The sequence below is a fragment of the Protopterus annectens genome, chromosome 17.part0 (genome assembly GCF_019279795.1).
Source record: "Protopterus annectens isolate FY-2018-M chromosome 17.part0, PAN1.0, whole genome shotgun sequence".
Lineage (NCBI taxonomy): Eukaryota > Metazoa > Chordata > Ceratodontiformes > Protopteridae > Protopterus > Protopterus annectens.
In genome coordinates this window covers 622853603-622873466 of record NC_056751.1, presented here as the reverse complement: position 1 = coordinate 622873466, position 19864 = coordinate 622853603, and positions in this window count along the sequence as shown.

Below are 19864 nucleotides of genomic sequence, written 5' to 3'. Positions count from 1 at the left end.
AGCCCTTAACTTTCCAGCAAGTTCTAAGACTAGCTCAGTAAAACGGACATGCTCATTGCAGCACAAGGATGAGTCAGCAAAACCCAAGTCAAGTCTTATTGTTAACTGTCATAATTGTGGTGCCAGTCATGAGTCCAAAGAGAAAAGTGCTTGGGATTTGGTCAGCAATGCCACAAGTGTAAAAAATGGAACCACTTTCAAAAGCTTTGTAAATCAAGCAAGCCGCATTCATTTATTAAGAAAGGTCACTCAAAAAAGCAAGCTGATCATATAGAAAGCTACAACTCTACTTTCTATGTAGATGGTGTATCAGTGGTTGGTACAAAAGTTAATGCAGCAGACTTGTTGGCAAAAAACAAAGTGTTTTATTCTGTCCTGATTAATGGTAAACCCACAGAGCTCAAGGTGGACACTGGTTCAAAGTGCAATGTTATGTCAGCAGAAGCATTTGCTAGAGTAAGAGCTGGAGAACAATTTTATTTCGCCAATTGTGTGAAGCTTGTTGCTTATGGAGGTGGAGATTCAAACCGAAGGCTCAGTAGTACTTTCATGCTATTCAGCTGGGAACAGTTACAGCTTGCAATTTTATGTAGTCAAAAGATGTGTACAGTCATTATTATGTCTCAGAGACAGTTTAAAAATGAAACTGCTTTCTTTTATCAAAGAAGTCCATCATGTAAGCACATGTCCTAGTTCCAGTTTCACTGATGCTATTTTCACAGGGTATGCTGATATTTTCGAAGACAAGCTAGGTAAACTTCCAGTTGTGTACTCCATGAAATTAGACCCAGAGGTAAGCCCAGTGGTCAGACCAGTGAGAAGAGTTGCGATAACTATGCAGGACAGAGTCGAAGTCCAGTTAGATAAAATGGTACAACAAGGTGTGATTTGTCCAGTTACAGAACCATCTGAATGGGTGTCTTCCATGGTAGTCGCTCATAAGAAAAGCTCAGATGAAATCAGAATATGTACTGACCCGAGACTTAAAAAAAGCATAAAAGAGACCCCACCATCCTATGCATACAGTTGAGGAAGTTGCTATCCTCATGCCAAATGCCACTGCTTTTTTCTGTCTTAGATGCAGAGAGTTCATTTTAACAAGTAATGCTTGATTGCAAATCTTCACTTCTGACTACATTCAGTAAGCTATTTGGTAGATACAGATTTCTCAGAATGCCTTTTTGGAATAAATTCTGCCAGTGAAGTCTTTCTGCGTGCAATACAGCATTTTTTTTTCAGGCTATCCATGTGCTATAATAGTAGATGATTTACTAGTTGGAGGCAATGGTGAAGCAGAGCATGTCAGAAACCTCAGGAAAGTTCTGGAAAAAGCATGTGAAGTAAATCTAAAGCTCAATCCTCTGAAATGTAAATTTAGGCTACCAGAAGTTACTTATGTCTATCATTTATTTACCAGTTCAGGTTTACAACCAGATCCTTCCAAACAAACAGCCATTCTTGAGATGCCAGCTCCGGTATGGTTAATTATTTGGGCAAGTTTATACCAGACTTTGGTGAATTATTAGCACCTTTAAGAGAGCTGACATGTAAAAATGTTACCTGGTCATGGTTGGAACACCACCAGAAAGCATTTGATGACCTGAAACAGAAAATTGCCAGTCTGCCTACATTAAGATACTATGATGTTCACAAACCAGTATTCTTTCACGTGATGCTTCAAAGTTCAGTCTTCGTGCAGTTATTTTTCAAGAGGGCAGACAAGTAGCCTGTGTGTCTAGAACTCTTACCTAAACTGATATGCAGTATGCTCAGATCGAGAAGGAACTTTTGACAATTGTGTTTGCATGTTTGAAGTTCCATGATTATATTTATGGCTGAGCTATCCAGACTGATCATCATCTAGTCACTATTTTAAAGAAACCTATGCATACACCTCCAGCAAAACTACAAAGAATGATGCTGAGACTACAGAAGTACAACTTCAAAATGGTATATACAAAAGGCAAACTTCTTTATCTGGCTGATACCTTATCCAGATCACCCAGAAATACTACAGAACAGCTTGATGCAGAGAATTTTGACTTCGATGTCATGGAAGTGTGTAATTTTTCTATCGTAAGACTTGATGAGCTAACAGATCATACAAAGACTGATCCAATTTTGCAAAAGCTCAATTACTTCATCAATGTTGGATAGCTGTCAAAGCAATCTTGTGTACCAACAGAAGTACAACCTCATTTTCTTAGAGATGAGATGCTGATGAAAGATGATATCATTTTCAAAGGTCCTAAAGTTGTCATTCCTACTTCCTTACAACATGAGTACATCCACATTTTGCATCTTGGCCACACAGGTTCTGAAGCTACCAAAAGGGCAAGAGGACTAGTATTTTGGTCTTCTCTGTCAAAAGATGTCAATAAAGTATTTTCATCTTGTTCAGGATGCAATAGTACTAAACTGCATTGACAAAAACAGCTACCTCAGCTAAACCATATTTCTGAACTACCTTAGTCAAAAGTAGCCACTGACATATTCGAGTGGAACAGTCAAAATTACTTAGTGTTGGTAGACTCTTATTCAAACTGGTTTGAGATTGATCTGCTACCTAACCTAATGTCCAGTACTGTCATTACTAAGTTGAAATGTCATTTCTCAGTCCATGGTAGTCCACACAAATTTATTTCTGACAACTGTGCCTAGTTTACCAGTCAGCTATTTCAGAAATTTGCAAAAGAGTGGGACCTTATCCATATTACCAGTAGTCCTAAGTACACACAAACGGCCTTGCTGAACGTGCAGTACAAAGTGCAAAGCAATTATTAGAGAGGTCAAATGTGACAATACTGATGTTTCTTGAATTTGCTTAATCTCAGAAATATACCCCTGACAATTTACCTGGTCAGCGACTTCTATCTAGGCAAACCAGAACAACCTTGCCTATCAGTTTCAGTTTGTTGGTGCCTAATGCTAAAAACACCAGAACAATCAAAGGCCAACTATTCAAAAAGCATTCATTTCAGAAGTCCAACTATGATAAAAAGAGCAGATTTCTTCATCCACTGAAAGGAGAGAAAATAAGGATGCAAATGGTGAAATATTTTGATCAAATTGGTAAAGTGAGAGGTGTGTGTACAGAGCCAAGATCTTACTTAGGAGAATCTGAGGGTATAGAATACAGAAGAAATCGCAGACTTCTTCCGGTGTCTGAATTGATATCACAGCATCGTACCTGTGATACAAACTCTAGATCTCAGAGCAACCCAGACGATGTTCCTGGTGAAGGACATGTCTCCATACCTATTCCCATTCCTGATGATGTCCCAGATGTCCCGGAAGTTTAACATTCATTAAAGACAGTCCCTGTTGCTAAATTCAGTCCTAATTTTTACATCACATGATCAGGTCGTATTTCCAGACCTAGTGTAAAATACACAGCAACTTGGAGATGATTGTTTCATTTGTAATTAGTTCTGTATAACTGCATGTCTAAGGATTATTTCTGTACAATTGTATGTCAATGATTATTGTCATTATTACTGTGTATGACTTATTTCTCAAAGAGGGAGGAGGATGTAAAACAGAGCTTGTGCTGTGACTTTAAGAAGCATTTCAAAGTGAGGGCACGTGCATATAAATAGAGAGCACGTGCAGGCAGCAGTGCCATTTTGAAAGAAAAGCCAGAGTGTTAACATGTATGAGTGCAGTAGTCAGTCTGTTTATAAGTTTATCTAAATTTAAGTTACTTAGCCTCAATTCTGATGTGTGTGTGTATGTAATAAAGCTACTTGAACTGAACCCACAACTGTCTGTTTTATCCTGATTGGACTAGTGACATATATTATGGGTTTCAATATTTTGGGTTTTCAATATAATGGCATAGATCCATACTCTGCTACTGCATTAGGATTTTTTAACCAGTAGTACTAGTAGATCCTAGTTTTATTTCTAGTGTGTTATCTTTGAATGTATGAAAGTAGTTGTTGATAAAGGTAGGTGGGCAGGTGCACTTCACTGGTTGTAAGTGCTGAATTTTTGACTGTGTATCCATAGTTTTAGTAAGTTTAAGATACTTTGTGCAATTAGATAACATATTTTTTGAAGCTCTCTAATTAGAAGAGGTTAAATGGGTTGCAGAATCTGACACTGAGAGGAGTAGCTAGTGGACTTTGGTTTGATGCAGTCTGTCCAGGATAAGTAGGAATGATAGGCAGTAGGGCTGAACTAAATATTTTGGGGGAAGTCTGAGGAAGTGAATGACGGGATTTGTAATTCTGAGGGGAAGAGTTGGGGCTGATATTGCAGGGCAACATTAATTTGGGTTGGGTTATATAGATTATTAGGCTTTCTTTAGCAATTTTGACAATGTTGAGATAAGTGTGGCTAGTACCTGGAGATTAACTATGTTTGTTTTCTGATCAGTGTGGTTCGTGATTTAATTATTTCAGGAAAAAAGCTGTCAATATTTTTTTTATGCGGTGCTATGATGCAAGAGGTGCTTGAAGATACTTATAGTAGACAAGACAACCAATTGCTAGCGATGTCAGATATGTTTTGACTATATTGTCATAAAAATGTCTATGTCTATGGCACTGCAAGATATAACTTTCCAACTTCATCCAGAATGATTTTGGGGTTAGTGATAACTCTACTACCAAAATTACTGTGAATTCTCATACTGCAAACAGACTTATCTGAAAGCCACTTTCAACAAACCTTTAAAAAAAAAAGATTTTTTTGCAGGTGGACCAACACCCACTCATGTAGAGGGAGGCCCCACACCCCTCTGTCTTATATATATATATATATATATATATATTCTTGACATCCCATTCCCACTGAAACCCATCCTATCAGGGGCATATATATATACATATATATATATATATATATATATATATATATATATATATATATATATATGTATATAGTAACTCCACCATCGCACAACAGTGGAAAAAAGAGCAAACTCCAGATTTGTTGAAAGTGGTTTATAGCATAACCAGTTCACAGTATTGGGACTTGCAGTATTAGTCATTGAACAGCAATGATCACATGCTTTTCAGCACTGTAGTATGGCTAGGATGATTATGCCTTCCACTTCTGCCAATTCTGCCCTAAACCCTAAGACTTACAATTGGTTGGTATCTTCTTTCCCACACATTCATATTTTTGATTAACATACTCAAGGCTTTTTGGCCTTCAAGAAACCTGATGCCATGAAAACCATGGTGGAACTAATGGAAATCCATGCAGTCATCTGTCTCCTTTCTGAAGATATGGATTCCATGGCTATGCTTAAATGTGAACAGAGGGTTACTCCATAAGCATGGCACTCTTTGAAGCATGTAGTTGTAACATTTCCTGGTACAGTTGCTATTACTGTTTACTCAGGCAAAGTGTCTTCTTGTATTACGTTACTATAGGAATATTCTAAGGGAAGAGATTCAAATATAGTAAGGAGCTCCTTAATGTTGTCTATGCCAGAAATACATCTCCTCTAAGAAGGTGGTAACAGAGAGATGCTGAAGACTTTGGCTATTAAGGCAACCATTGAAGTATTTTGGTTATTTTTATTATGACTCTTTTTACATTCTCCCTTGATGATATTTGAGTAGGCTACCGAACAATGTACAGTATTCTATAATTGGTCTTATAAGAGTTGCATATGGGAGGAAAATTACCTCGCTGGCAAGGCAAACTCACTGAGGATCACATGGGCAACTCCATATGCTTAGTGGACAACAGCAGCTATATGGATATCAAATTTATTTATTGATTTTTGATTACCTGATAAGATGATTCATCAACAAACTCTTTTCAGCCATAATCCAGGCCCAAAGGGTATAAATAAAGTACAGCTGTGTAAGAAATTACAATAACAGTGCAGGTCCTACTTATCACTGCTGCAGTGTTCCTTACAAAAGTGATATCCTGCTGAGGATAGCCATACATCCAGCCAGCATACCAAAGCCCTTCCATGTACTGTACATCATCCAGCCCCATGTTTGAAGATTAAGGTACATAAGTAACATGAGTGCCAAATCCTCAGAACCAAACTGCCCCAACAGAAAAGGAGTAGCAAATGAGGAAGGAAAGAAAGATGGTACATGTACATCCAAAAAAAGGAAAAGATGACCCCTTGGGCAGAGAGAGAGAAGAAAAAAAAAACAGGAGGTAGGAAGGAGAGACAGAATACTGCAACAGTAATAAGTACAGCATCTACTGTTACGGATAGTTCTTATGCAATTGTACTGTCCTTCCTTAATCACTTGCACTATTCCTTACAATAGGGAAAGTATTAGAGCTACTGTAAGGAATGGGAGGAGAAAGAATTGAGGAACTCTCCAAAAGCCCATGGAAGACGGACTTGACAAAATGTGTTCTGGCCCTAGAAATCACACCCAATTTGTAGTGTTTAGTAAAAGTATGCAAAGAAGACCTAACAGCTTCCAAAATGGATCTAGCATCAAGACACTTAGAAAAGCTTCAGAAGAAACAACCGCCCTAGTAGAATAAACACAAACAGAAGTAGGAAGCTGTTTACCATGAAATGAATAACAAAAGGAAATGGCCGTAAAAATTCAAGAAATGGTTTGAGAAGAAAAAGCCAAACCCAATTTCTCATCCTGAAAAGAAAAAGTTGCTCAAATTTCTTAACATCTTTAGTTTTGTATAAATAATAACTGAGCTGTCTATGCAAATCCAAAGAATGGCAAATCCTCTTACTAATATTTTGGGGAGATGGAAAGAAAGATGATGAATTGTCTGATTCAAAGATACACCAACTATTTTAGGCATAAAAGTAGGATTAGACCATACAACTAGCAACAATGAGAAAATCAAGACCACTGGTTCAGACCCAAAAGTATTTTATTCTCTAGCACCTCGGTACAATACCTTCCAGGAGTTACAAAATTCAGCAAAAAATGTGCTACCTTTTATACAAAAGACACAAACTCAATCAATCATAATATAATCAAACAATTAAATAAAATAGTTCCAATTAACCTCTTCATTCAGTCCCATGGAGACCAAAGTATCATATTTAAGAATAAAGACAGACTCTTTTTATAACAGTTTTTCTTTCAAAAGAATTTCATCATCATTTTTAACAAATATTTGTTCTAAAATACAACCTTGAAGCATAGAAAAATCACTGCCATGTACATCTCCGAAATGACATGCCAAAATCTTGTTTTCCTTTTGATTTTTTATGTCCCTGATATGTTCCATTAACCTCACGTTAAAACTTCTTTTTGTTTCACCAATATAAATGAAACCACACAGGCATCTTAAGGCATAAATAACCCCCTTGCTGTGTATTGTCTTTCGGCTTTTCCCAGTTAGGGGTCGCCACAGCGGAACTTCAGTCTGCTAATGATTGACAGTAGATTTTAACATGCCGAGTTGCTGGCCCTGATGCACAACCTTCAACTAAGGTACGCCCATTCATGCATATCTCCACACAGAAGACGCTCTAACTAAGAATCGAACAGGACAATGTCTTATTGTGAGGCAAACACGCTACCGCAGCACCACCACCGCAGTCAAATAACCCCCTTGCTGTTACATGAAAAAGGTCCCCTTGGTACATATTTGATTTTATTCATATATTCTAAGGAACATATTATATATTTGTAAATAGAACAACTGTTGCATTTATAAGTGCACATAGTTGTTGGACAAACACTTCCATTACTTTTTGGTAAGACGAAATTTCCATGAACAAGCATGTCCTTTAAACTTCTTCCCTGTTTGTATGATATCATAAGGTGCGTACTCAAAATTTTACTCAAATCCTCATCTTTGTGGAGAAATTTCCAATAATATCTTACAATACTAACTTCTTCACTTTGAATGTTATATGTGCTAACAAAATACATTTGTTCATTCTTGTTTCCACCATTCTCTCTAACCCCCCCCCCCCCATTGGCCCACATTTTTTTTTAATTTTAACACAAAAAGTTTTTGCTTAACTTCTTCTATTACTTTCCTTCTATAACCTCTGTTATAAAACATAATGGAAGTATTATATATTTCTTCCAACAAATTTGTCCCAACATTACACATTTTACATAATCTTAAAAATTCACCATATGGCAAAGATGATAGAATATGGAGGGGTGACAACTAGTAGCATACAGGTACTGGCTTCCATCTAAGAATTTCCTATGTACCCCAGTACAAATTTTGCCATTATCCAAACCCTCAAGTGTCAGATCTAGATAAGAGACCTGGGTTCCATATTGTAGCCCATCAAAAGACAAATTGAATGTATTTTGTTATAATTCAGCAAAAAACTGCAAAATTTCACTCTTACCCCCTTCACATATAAAAATTAAATCATCTATAAAACAAAAATAATATTTTACATAATTCTTAACAAAATTACATTTATACAAACATACTAATTAAAAATAAGCCATGAATAAGTTTGCATAGATGGGGACAAATTGTGCCCCCATGGCTATTCCCTGTTTTTGCCTAAAAATTTCATTATTATATGTAAAAAAATATTACCTAAACAAAAATAAGTCAAATCAACCAAATAATTTGTTAAGGGGCTATCCCCCAAAAAATACATTATAGCATAAAGCCCATCCTTAAGTTGGATTGATGTACATAAACTATCAACATCCAACGTTATCCAATACATGTTTTTATTCCACTTAATATGAGAAATCTTATCCAAAAAATCAAAACTATCCTTAATATAGAATGGAATTTTCAAGACATACGGTAAAAAAAATATTATGTAACAAAAGCCCAACTTCATGTAAGAAATATTTGCAAGCTGAAATAATGGGACATCCTGGTGGGTTATTCATGTCTTTTTGCAGTTTAGGCAAACAAAAAATGTAGCTAGAACACAACCTTCACTATTATATTTTTACGCACTTCATCATCTGTAAAATACCCTAGCCTCACACCTTTTTGTACCAGTTCTTGAAACTTAGTTGTAGCTTGTTTATAACTTTTCATATCACTATTTTCATATACATATTTATTCAGTAAATGCTCCAAGCACATTTTGTAATACTGATGAAAATGCATTACTATTTTATTTCCCTTATCCGATGGCTTTATAATTAAATCCCTTCTTTCTTGCAGTTCTTTTAGGGCTTTCCACTCTCTTAATGTCAAAGTTCCATAGACATATTCAAATCTGAAAAAAAAAGAATGAAAACTTTCTTCCATAGAAACATCAGCACATGGCAACGTAACATCACCATTAGCATAAAAAACCTTAAGGTGCAACTTACGAACAAAACGGAAAATGTCCTTATTTAAAATATATTTCCTAGGTAGCACAGTAGGGACATATTTCAACCCCAAATTCAAAACAGCAAATTGTTAATCTGACAAAATACATCCAGAGAGATTTACAACCATATTACAGTTAATATTAACAAAGTCATTGCCACCCGCCTCTTTTGTTGTTAAAACGCCATGGTGCTGTTTTCAAAAATTGTCCAGACCCATTACCATTGGTGTAGAAGCCATTTTGGTTTCTTTTCCAATTAAATTGCTCTCTATCATTCTTCCCTTCCCTCCAAAACTGGCGTTCATGTTCCTCTGGTTGTTTGGCTGCTGTCAAAGCTGGATACTAATGCTCATCGCTTTCTAGGCCGCCATTGTGGTCTGTTTCTTCTGAGGAAGCAAAAGAAACTGAAAGAGGTTTTTTAAAACCTCCCCTATTATGTTGTCCCTTCCCATACTGCTGTTTGGTTGAAGACACAAAGGCCCACCCATTTTCATAGTCTCTAATGTCCCTTAAAAGTTTTGTTTTTTCATATTCCACTAAACCTTTTTCTAATGAATTTAACTTCATATTTACATTCTCTATCAAAGAATTCATACTAGATGAATTCAGAGAACTGGAAATCTCTAAAGATAAGGACTGCAGTTCTTACGTAAGTCGTTGTTAAGTTGGTCATGTTCAAGCAAAATAGCAAGGCAGTCCATAACAAATCTGTGGGCTGCTGCAACCCAACATTCTTTAAATACTTTATCAGAATCACACTGCACATCAAAAGGTTCACTAGGGATCTTTATAAACCAAAGACCTCTAGGTATAACATTCAACTCCATACATCTTTTTAAGCCCAAAATGTTAAAATGTACCTTAGTTGCCTTTTGCAACAGCATTTCAAATGTATCACACAGTTCTCTCATACCCAAAGAGATGGAATTGGGCACCTGTCCCACCGCAGAAAAGGGATTATTCACACTTTTCTGTCTCCCCTCAACACACCGATCAAACAGCTGGGCATAATTGGAAGTACCAAGGTAGTTCTCACCAGTAGGAAGCATGGATATATTGTTCCGTTGTTCTCCGTGACCCAGATGAATGTCCAGAAACACCAGCAGCACCTAGCACAGGCAGAGAATCTTCTCTAAAAATTTGTGGAATGTCTCTGTTAGGGTCTGAAGCTATAAAGACAACTAGTCCATACAACTAGCAACAATGAGAAAATCAAGACCACTGGTTCAGACCCAAAAGTATTTTATTCTCTGGCGCCTCGGTACAAGACCTTCCAGGAGTTATAAAATTCAGCTGAAAATGTGCTACCTTTTATACAAAAAACACAAACTCAATCAATCAATAATATAATCAAAATTAAATAAAATACTTCCAATTAACATCTCCATTCAGTCCCATGGGGACTAAAATATCATATTTAAAAATAAAAGACTTTGTATAACAGTTTTTCTTTCAAAAAAATTTCATAATTTTCAACAAATATGTGCTCAAATACAACCCTGAAGCATAGAAAAGTCACTGCCATGTACATCTCTGAAATGACATGCCAAAATTTTGTCTTCCTTTTGATTTTATAAGTCTCAGATATGTTCCATTAACCTCACTTTAAAGCTTCTTTTTGTTTCAATGATATAAAAGAAACCACATGGGCATCTTGGAAAGAAAGATGATGGATTGTCTGATTCAAAGATACAGCAATTATTTTAAGCATAAAAGTAGGATTAGTTTTAAGAGACACCCTTTCTGTGGAAAACCAGAAAAGGAGGAACTGCCATAAGGGCTTGAAGTTCAGAGACCATTTTGTCAGAACGTAGAGCCGCCAACAAGACAGTTTTCAAGGTACAGAATTTTAAATAGGAAGAAGCTATTGCCTCATAAGGTGAATGAGTCAAGTTTTAAGAACAAAGTTCAGGTCCCGAGAAGGAAGAATGTGATTACTTGGAAGCCTAGCATAAAGGAAACTGATGAGAAACTGTTTAACCTCAAACCTTGAGGATATTGTTGGATCTAGACAGACATGCAGAAATGGCTGCCAAATGAGGTTTAACAGAACAGTATGCCAAACCAGAATTGAGCAACTCATACAAATAAGAAAGAACAGCAGAAATGTCCACTAAAAGTGTCCTGTTCACTGATGTGACACCAAGGGTTTTCCAGCCTCCTGCAAAACCCAACTCAAGTCTTCAGAAAACTGGTGCCTAACTCTATCACCCAGAGAGCCAATCATAGGTTGAGGAAATGAGAGTGAAGTGTAGAGCCCTTGTCCTGTGCGAGGAGATCCATCCTGTGGGGTATAACATGTGATGATTGCCCCTGGCTGCTTATAATGCTTATGCACAAAGAGTGCATTGGAGAGATAATTCCCCTGATATTTAGAAATAGGCAAGAAGAAAATTAGTTTGAGGTCTTGTATGACCCTCCCTTTGTCTTGCAAAGCTTTAAAAAGATCTCCAGCAACAGAGCCAAACAAATTTTGGGTATCCAAAGGACAGGCTAATAGTTTTGCCTTCACATCCTCTGGAACGGTTCAAAGCTGAAGCCAAGAATACCTCTTAATAACAGACCCTGTTGCAGCCAGTCTAAAAGAATAGTCATTAGCATCATAGCTGCATTTGATGGAATACTGAGCTACTTGTGCACCACAGCTCAGTAAAGAAAGAAATAGAAGTTATGTTCTTACCATAACGTTCCATGTTAGTTGTCTTCTTCTCGCCTTCTTCTTGCTGGATGGGTTCGGAGCCGACCTCGGCTCCGACTCGGCCACTCTAGAGCTCGAGAGTTGGTTCCACCGGCTCGAGGCTCCCCTTATATCCCACAATGCTAGGCGATAGTTACCTCAGATCTCGTTTGTAAGCTAACCCCAGCTTATAACAGAAAACAGTATAACTGTAAAAAAAAAAAAAAAAAACAGAATCCACCTCTAACAACGGGAAGAAGAAGGGTGACCTACATCCTGAAACAAGAAATATGCATAATAGCATATAGCTAAGATAGAGGTGGTAGAAAGAGAGGTCACGATCACAACTCCTCTAGGTCTGTCCAGGCCAGGGGGAAGGAGGGTGGGGGGTAAGAAGAAGGCGAGAAGAAGACAACTAACATGGAACGTTATGGTAAGAACATAACTTCTATATGTTAAGTTGTCTATCTCGCCTTCATTCTTGCTGGATGGGACCGCGTCCCTAGCACCTTGTCCCGGGTGGCCTAACGGAACAGACTCCTGAGAACAGTGGAACCAAAATTAGCTCTATGCCTAGAAGCTAAATCCAACTTATAATGGGAAACAAAAGTGTGAGGAGTAGCCCAAGTAGCCGCTGCACAAATGGTGTCAATAGGCAGTCTGTCTTGGAAGGCTAGAGAAGTAGCCAAAGCTCTGGTGGAATGTGCTTTAGGCTTATTAGGCAGATTTTGGTGTCTAATCTCATAAACAAGGGTAATCAGAGATGTTAGCCATCTGGATAAAGATACCTTTGAAACTGGAAGTCCCTTTCTGCTTTCCGCATAGGAGACAAACAGCTGATCAGATTTTCTGAATTGTTTAAGTCCTGTCCAAGTAGTACCTTAATTGACGATGAACATCCAGACAGTGTAATTTTGTTCAGACCTATTTGAATACTCCGGAAAAAGACAGGGAGGTCAATGCATTGGTTTAGATTTGATGCTGAAACCACCTTAGGCAAAAGGACGGGTTAGTTCGTAAGGAAACTCTGTCCTTATGGAACACAAGGTAAGGAGAACGACAACTGAGTGCTTGAAGTTCTGAAATTCTTCTAGCTGATGTGATAGCCACCAGAAAGAGAGTTTTCCATGATAATAACTTTAAGGAACATGAAGCTGCAGGTTCGAAAGGGGAAAGAATCAAAGAAGCAAGAACTAAATTTAGGTCCCAAGGAGAAGGAGGATTTCTTACAGGAGGTCTGAGAAGAAAAACTCCTTTCAAAAACTTTGCAGAGTTTGTGGGACATTAGGGCAGATTCAGAAATACCCACATGGAAATTAGAAATAGCTGCCAATTGAACCTTAAGAGTAGATGGAGATGAACCTGCATGGAAGAGTTCAGCAAGAAAATCAAGGACTAGTTGGATGGAAGCGGTGAAAGGATCTATGTCCTTTCCTTGTGCCCAATATGAAAAGCGTTTCCACTTACTCAAATAAATCTTTCGAGTGGAAGATTTATGGGAAGCTATCAAAATATCTCTAACAGAGTGAGATAATTGAGGAAGCCTGGCTACGGTTGGAAGTGGAGGAACCAAGCAGTGAGGTTCAGAGAGGGGAGGGAGCGATGCAACTGACCCGACTGATGGATCAAGAGATCGGGAACTATGTCCAGATTCCACGGTCGCTTCAAAAGAAATCGATGCAGAAAGGGGAACCACACTTGCCGAGGCCAGTAAGGAGCAATGAGGATCAATGAGGCCTTCTGAGCGATAGCTTTCTGTATTACTTGAGAGATCAGTGGGAAAGGAGGAAATGCATACAGAAGTCCCGGGCCAAACTTGGACTAAGCGTCCCTGCTGGGTTGGCCTGGTAAAGGAATAAGTGAAGTATTCTCTGCACTTGCTGTTTTGGGAGTAGCAAAAGATCGCAGCAAGGCTGACCCCACTTGAGAAAAATCTCTCTCACTACAGAGTCTTTCAGAGACCACTCGTGAGGCATGAGAATAGCTCTGCTCAACTTGTCCATAATGTGATTGGACTTCCCGGGGATGTGCGTTGCTATCTGAGAAGAAATCGCCCATTGCCACAGTCTGAGTGCTTCTCGACACAGGGGGTATGATCTGGTTCCGCCTTGTTTGTTGATGTACCACACTACAGACATATTGTCTGTCTGGATTGCAATCGTTCCCAAGGGAAGAGAGTCTTGAAGGGCTTGCAACGCTAAAAGCACTGCTCTCATCTCCAGAACATTTATGTGCAAGTGGCATTCGTTTGGTTGCCATGTGCCCTGGACTGTCCTGCCCTGATAATGCCCCCCCCACCCGATCAGGGAGGCATCCGTTGTCAGAGTAGCAACCGGAGGAGGTGGAACAAATGGTCTCCCCAACAGGAGCTGGGGGGAAGACATCCACCACATGAGATGCTTTTTGCATGCTTGCGTGATCATAATGGTGTGAGACATTGGAAGTTCCTGGTATGACCATTGAGAAAAAAGCATCCACTGAAGGATCCGCATGTGGTATCTGGCCAATGGAAGGAGAGGTATGGCCGCTGCCATGATTCCCAACACCTTTAGAACTAACCTGGCTTTGGCTCTGTTGTTGTTGAGAAGTAGTGATACCAATTTTTGAATGTCTGATATCCTTTGGTTCGTTAGTGTTGCAGACATGTTTACAGTATCTAAGTTTGCGCCTATGTAGGTAATAGTACGACAAGGCGACAACACAGACTTTTCGCAATTTATTGAGATACCCAGTTTTTGACAGACGCGAAAAGTGTAATCTCTGGCTATCAGAAGGAGATGCTTGGTAGGAGCTGTGAGGAGCCAGTCGTCCAAGTATGGAAACACCTGGAATCCCTGTCGTCTCAGGTGAGAGGCTACCACTGCCATGCATTTGGTAAACACCCGGGGGGCAGTGGTGAGACCAAAGGGCAGGGCCCTGAATTGAAAATGACTGGTTCCCAGCCTGAAGCGGAGGAATCTTCTGGAGCGTCTGTTCATTTTTATATGATAGTACGCGTCCTGAAGGTCTATAGAGCACATCCAGTTTCCTTTTCCCAATAGGGGAAGAATGGATTGCAGCGTGACCATCCGAAATCTTGTTTTCTTGACCGATCTGTTCAAGATACTGAGATCCAAAATTGGTCTCCAGTCCCCTGTTTTCTTTGGAACTAAAAAGAACCTTGAGTAGATTCCGGATCCTAGTTGGTCTGCTGGCACTGGCTGAATAGCTCTTTTTGCAAGCAGTTTTGAAATTTCCAAAGCTGCTATATCCCTTTGAGCGGGTGGAACATCTGGAAGGGATTTTTTTTGACTGATTTGGAGAACGAAGAAAGGGAATAGAATAACCTTCGGAAATGATGGACTGTACCCATTTGTCTTGTTACAAGGAAACCCTGGCTTCGGGGTACAGTGACAATCTCCCCCCGACTGCCTCCGAAGATGGGCAGTCGGGCAACACCTCAGGGATGCTGAAAGGGCTTATCGGAGGACGTTTCTCGATTGCCCTGGTTCTGCGGACCCCCTCTGCCTCTAGGGCGCCGTCTACCATTGTTGTTCCCCCCTCTGCCTCTGGCGGGAACCGACTCTGTCGCCAGGCGAAGTCCCTTGAGATTGTTTACGGAACCACATCTTTCCCCTTTTGGCCTTTGGGGTAAGGCCTAGAAGGAGTAGAAAACGGACTCCGGCGGCAGAAAGGGTCTTGCCATCAGTCTCGCACCTAGTCAGGGTTTCTTTCACTTGTGGACCAAACAGAGATGATCCATCAAAAGGGAGTTCGTGAAAGACGTCTTGAAAGGTTCCATAAAATTGCATAGCCGCATCCAGGCGTGCCTCAGGCTACCCCTGTTCCTGCTCTGCTCGCTCCATCGCCGCATAAGAGAGGAGGCGCATGGAGGAGTTGGTAATAGAATTAAGGATAGCTAGCTGCGTGTTCATTTTCTCTTGGAACCCGTAGCTGTAGGGTCCTTCAGCATTTCACTCGCTTCTTTGATCAAGTCCCTTTGAAGACGAGTGAAATGGCACAGGTAATTCAGCGAACGCATAGTAAATGTCGCTGAGGAGAACATCCGCTTCCGCACCTATCCATGGACCTAGATTCCTTGTTAGGTGGATGGACAGGCACTGAAGGATCAGCCAGTTCCTTCTTTGTGGCAGCTACCACCATAGCATCCACAGAGACTCCTTTTGATAAAAATTCCTTGTCTGATGGAGCTGTGATGAATTTGGAGGGCCTCCTGGGAGTGGGGTCCACTGAATCAGGAGCCGTCCACGCCTTTTAGCAACCACCTGCATGAGGGGGTCAAGGGGGACACCCAGGAGGTGGAAGGACGAGAGCCAAAAGCCTCAAGATACACAGATTCGTCCTCCGAAGGGTTGAGGGCTGGCCAATTTCCCTCTGTTTAAGGATCTCCAGAATGTCTGCAAATGAGACATCTTCAGAAGGGGAACGGGGAACCCTCAGAATCATCCAGATCTGTGTCAGTGATAGACTCAGGTGAGTCAATGTGCTTCCTCTTGCACTTCCTCTTCCGAGGGGCTCTTCTGCCAAATCAGGAGAGGCCTGGGAAGAGGATGAAATCCCCAAAGGGAGCTCTTGAGGAGTTGGCTCTCTGCGGTCCGGGATGAGGGAGTGAGTCGACTTACCCTGAGGCAGCATAGAGGGAGGCTGGCGGAGCCGACTGTGGAGTAGAGCCAGGCTCTAACACACTCCGCATGACCTCGGCACCCCTGTCAGGAAGAGCCAGAGGTCCCCGCTCCGAGGAGCTAAGGACCCCCATCGGCACCGACAGTGATGGCTCCGAGGCCGATGTCGGAGCCGAACTCACCAGCGCCAAGCACCGAGAGGGAGAGGGGGTCGGACAAGGGTCCGATGCCACTCACCCCTCGAGCCGACGAGGGAAGTCCGGCGCCGAGATTCCTCCATGGAAGAAAACGGAGCCGGCAGCGGGCCGAAGACAATTGTCTCGGCTCCGAGGTGACCTCAGTCTCGGTTCCGACAGACCCGGCTCGAACTCAAGAGAGTCGAAGGAGGAAAGAGTTGATGGACGGGGCAGGCACCGACTGATGAGTCGGGCTCTGAAGCATCTGGGCTAGTGCCTCAGACTTGAGTAGTCGACTCACCACCCTCTGAAGGTCATGATCGGACAGCCTCGATGACCTAGAGGAATGAGACCTTTGGCTCCGTTCAGACAGCAGTGGAGATCCTGGAGCCGAATGAACGGAGCCAAGAGAAGGTGACCTAGACCTCTTTCTGGTTGTCGGCTCAAGATCTTGTCGGAGCCGACACGGGTACTCGATAACCCCGGCTCCAGCCGGAGCCGAGGAAGCCACAGAAACTGTGGACTGAGTCTTATCGGCTCCAGCCGGAGCCGATAAAGGCAAAGGTTGAACAACCTGAGGTCTCGGCTCAGAAGCCGGAGCCGAAGACCTCGATGCCTTGGAGGGCTTCCCTGTTGAGACAGACTGGGAATCCTCAGGCTTCAACAAGCCTCTCAATATAAGCTTGTTTTTTCTTTCCTGCAGGACCCTGGGGCTGAAGCCATGGCAGACAGCACAGGAGTCCTGCAGGTGCAAAGGCCCCAGACAATAGACACAAGAAGTGTGAGCGTCTGTCAGAGACATTTTCTGACAGCACGCATCACACTTCTTGAATCCGGAGACCTTTGCTTCTTTAGACATAGCCTAACTGGTGAACACAAACACACACTCAAACACACCAGTTAAAACCTTGTCAAAATTACTAAAAATAAAATACAATAACAGTAGTACACTACACAAACACTCCCTAGGGAAGGGAAGGCCAAAGGCCCAAGGGAAGAACTAAAAGTTCTTTTAACAAGAAACGGAAAAAATTAGGTTCGGGGATAGAGTTCGATGAACTACACTAATTTAAGAATAATTAAACTAAAAAAGGGGGAAAAAGAGTAACTTTTTATAGAAAAAGCTAAAACTCACCAGGAACCGGTAGAATAACCAACCTCGAAGCTGTAGCGGCAAACGAGATCTGAGGTAACTATCGCCTAGCATTGTGGGATATAAGGGGAGCCTCGAGCCGGTGGAACCAACTCTCGAGCTCTAGAGTGGCCGAGTTGGAGCCGAGGTCGGCTCCGAACCCATCCAGCAAGAATGAAGGCGAGATAGACAACTTAACATCTAAAGTTTTAAAATCAACTTTGGCATGTCAGCTAACACACCTCCTAGTTTGGCAAGAACATAACTACTCATATACAACTGGTAATTAATGACCCTGAAAGTTAAGGTAACAGAGGTAAAAAGAAGTTATGTACTTACCATAATGTTCCATCTGTGTTGTCTATCTTCATTTATCATTGACAGATTGGTCCAGTTCCAGTATTGGAACCGACTCGGCCGTTACCACAGCTCGCTCCAGCCAAAAACTCTTGAGCCTCACATCTACCCACAATCCCTCTCTCACAATTACCTCAGATCGAGTTTGCAGAAAAGTATATAAACACACACACACATATATATTTATATATTAGAAAGAATGCCCAAATAGAAGCCGTATCTATTGTGCTTAAAAAAATTCTAATGATTCATGGATATATAATCCATTCCACCAAAATATCATTAAGGATGGAGGGAGGGGAGTCAAGGATAAATGAAGATAGACAACACAGGTAGAACATAACTTCTTTATCTGATGTTGTCAATCTTCATTTTATCCTTGAGATATGGGACAGAGTCCCCAGCTACCTAAAATCTTGGATGCATACCCCATGTCAGGGAAGAAGCGACAGCAACCAACGTCGGACCAAGACTTTGGAACTCTGGCCGACTGCGGGACCGCCTGATGGCAGGATAACCCAAGTGTGATGACTGCAGCAGTGTAACACGATGAACATCAGGGGGCCAGTTGTGGAGGAGACCATCTCTGGGTGACTTCCCCGGAGGAGGAATCTGGGTGAAGTAATTGCTACACTTGTTGTTTAGGGGGGGAAGCAAACAGGTTGCAGCAAGGTCGACCTGACTGACTGAATATCATTTTCACCCTTCTGGATTGAGAGACCATTCGCGAGGCTGAAGGATACATCTGCTCTGCTTGTCTGCAATCACATTGGAACTCCCTGGAATGTAAATTGCTATTAGAAAGTGGTTGGAAGAGATCACCCACTGCCACACTCTGAGGGCTTCTCGACAAAGTGGGTAAGACATGATTCCTCCCTGCTTGTTGATGTACCAAACTACTGACATATTGTCTGTCTGAGGAAGAGCTGTCTGAAAGGCCTGCAACTCTAGAAGCACCGCTCTTAGCTCCAGGACACTGATGTGCAAGTTGGCCTCTAACGGGGGCCAAGTGCCTTAGACAGTGTTGTCCAGAAAATGCCTGCCTCACCCCATTTGGAAGGCTTCTGTGGTCAGTATGGCTGTGGGATCTGGAAGAACAAAGGTGCGACTGAAAATAATTTTTTCGGAATCCATCCACCAAAGAAGATCTCTCTTGCAATAATTGGTGATCAGAATTTGGTCTGACAAGGGTTGGTGAAGGAAAGACCACTGAGAAGCTAGTAGCCATTGCAGAATTCTCATATGAAACCTGGCTAGAGGTACTAGAGTTATTGATGCTGCCATTGACCCTAAAATTTGCAAAACTAGTTGAGCAGGAACCCTCTTTCTGCGGATTATCTTTTAAACTTGTACCATCATTCTTTCAAGTCTTCCTCAAGGAAGGGATGCTATAGTCATCTCTGTATTTAGTACAGTCCCTGTGAATTCTAAATTTTGCACTGGCATGAAATGTGAATTCTCAACATTTACCACAATCCACAGATGGGCATAAATATTGAGAATGTAATCTCTGGCTACTACCAACTGGTGCCTGGTCGAAGTGGTTATGAGCCAGTTGTCCAAGTACAGAAACACCCATAATCCTTGCAGTCTCTAAGTGACCTACTACTACTGCCATGCATTCGGTGAACACCTTGGGGGCTGTGGTGAGACCAAAGGGCAGTACTCTGAATT